This window comes from Poecilia formosa, unplaced genomic scaffold (genome assembly GCF_000485575.1).
Source record: "Poecilia formosa unplaced genomic scaffold, Poecilia_formosa-5.1.2 Scaffold641, whole genome shotgun sequence".
NCBI lineage: Eukaryota > Metazoa > Chordata > Actinopteri > Cyprinodontiformes > Poeciliidae > Poecilia > Poecilia formosa.
This window is the reverse complement of record NW_006800580.1, coordinates 12,067-14,740: the sequence shown is the minus strand read 5'-3', so window position 1 is coordinate 14,740 and position 2,674 is coordinate 12,067.

Genomic DNA, 2,674 nt, shown 5'->3' with positions numbered 1-2,674 from the left:
AACTATTTGCAAAACGACTGAACATTAAAACATGGATAGAACTGTAACTACATTAATCATAGCTCTTCTTCTCTTCAGTGTTTGTTGGTTTCTGGTGGTGCAGCTCTGTGCTGACCCTACAGGGAAACTGTAAAGGACCGAATAGCTGTCAAGTCTTGATAAGATGATCACTCTTTATAATTCTTTTTCAAAGGCTTTCATGACGAGGGAAATCAGTGTAGCAGGTTTAAAATCATTAAGACCTGGGCTTTTTCCAGGTTTACAGCATCTAAAAGATTCAGCCATAGAGAGAACATCAAAGGGGATGTGACCAGAGCAGAGAAGTTTGTTTTTCAGATTTGAAATCTCATTACTAAAAAATCAAAAGAATCAAACCTAAGGTAAAACATGTTGAACTCATTTGCCAATCGGCTATCAGAATTAAAACCAGTAAGAACAACCTTTCTGATGCACTTAATCTCTGATCTTAAAATTGTTTATAAACCATTACAAACTGGGCCTAATCTTTTATAGACAAGGTTACAAGGAAAAGCTGGAAAAATATTTCCAGCTTTTCCTTGTAATTCAATTTTGCATTTTATATTTCATTCTTAATTTCTATTTTAAGCAAATTCACCTCTTCAAGCTTTCCTTCACAGAATGCCTTTCTTGTTTTGTTCAACAGATTTTTCAACAATTTTGACATCCAGGGTTTGCTATTTGGAAATATTTTAATTGTTTTTTTTTATTACACAGACTTAACGGAACGTCACATAGCTGCTTATAACATCAGTCAGGTCGTCAACATCACTATATGATTCCTTAAAAGGATCAAGGACTAGTTGAACATGTTGGCTTAAATATGTTGCCATTTTCCTATTACTCAAAAAAATTGCTGTTTGTGATATGCCAAAATTCATAATTACTTAAAAAAAAATTTTATATCTTTTATATATCTTTCACCCATAGAGGTCGCCATTTTTTCACCGATGGGTCGATGATGCATTCTGGTCTATTCTGTACTGGAGTCCATAGAGTAAACACAGGAAGGCTAACTTTACCGGAGTAGTTGTTTATCATATCGCGTTTGACTGGCGTAATTTTAGATAATGCTACACTGTGTCACTATTGGCTGTAATTAAAAAAAAAATTAAACTAAAAATTTAGGCAAATCTGGATAATATCCCACATGAAAGAAAGGAGAACGAAGTGCGAGAGCCGGAGTGGGACACAACGTCCGAATGACCTAATCTGGAACCTGGACATTTCTCCAGAACACTCATTTATACCAGCAGAACCAACGAAGGCTCTAACAGGTCATCGTTACCTTAACGAGCTAAAAATAAAATAAATGCCGTGCTGAGACATGGAGAGCTGAACACTCTTTCAGATGCTAACAGGAGCTATACTGACATCACCGATCCAACCAGGCCCATGGAGGTCCAGTGTCGGTGGTAAAGTCTGGTGTCGCTGTTACCACTGCACCGAACCTCCTTCAACAGGAGTCTTGAATCTTTGTGATATTGGATAACAAAAAAGAGCATGGGTATCCATCCCCCCATGCTTATCCCTAGAGGGGTCGCCAGGTGTGCTGGTGCTTATCTCTAGCTGTTGATGGGCGAGAGGCAGGGTCACCCTAGACAGGTTGCCAGTCCATTGCAGGGATTTGTTTTAATAAAACTAAAATAAAAAATAAGGAAGGAAATGACATAATACTGAGATTTTGAAGTTATAAGAATCATGAGAAGCACGTGGATTTTCAGTTACATGCTGAATATTTATGTTGCCTTTTCACAGTACAGTATTGGTGAATTTTTCTATGGAACACAACTCCCAATTATTTGCAAAAAATTTGCTTATTTGCAGATGTATATGTTGTACATATGTAAAATATTTAAAAGCTACTTCACTGTGTGAAACAAAATAACTTCTGTACAAAATCGACAGTAGGAAACTTATTCAGAATTGATTTAACTACAAAATAATTGTATTTCTATTTTTTAGGTTTTTAAAAGAAAAAAGATCAGACTTGCACAAAAGGGAATAAAAACATTTTCTTCAAAGAAACTTTGATTTTAAATAAATTGTTTTTAATGCAAAGACAAATTTTTTTTAAATATTTCTTGTACTATTAGTGTAAACAGTCTGCCAAAAGTAGCATTTATTTATTATCTTTACATATTGAAAAATTGCTTGGTTCTTTAACATTTCACCAAATTTTAATGAACTGGAGAAATAACCACCTTCAATCTAAAGAGGGGTCTAACACCACTGTTAGATTGATGTGTGTTAGTCTTTAATGCAAGAATCCCACAAGGATTGAAATTGCCTATCTTTGTTCTAGACACCCGAGTGTGAGTCTCGGTTTGCCACCCTGTGGATGACCCGACTTGGGCCAATTCAAGGACCGCACTTGAACACGCTGTTTCATGTGTTTCTGATACTGTAGTGTGCATGTGCCAACGTGTATGCAGCCTGCTGCAGTTACTCCTTCTCGTGTTTTGAGTCATAATCTTTTTCTTCACTGTAGAGATACTTGGCCACAACAACTTGGCCGCATCGTTTACACCAGAGATCAGTTGATTGCAATGAAACCGGCAGGCAACCATGAGGACAGTGAGGAGGTGGTCAGAGGAGGTCACTGACACACGACAAGGATATTTTGAGGCCACTGACTGGCAGGCTCTTTGTGAGC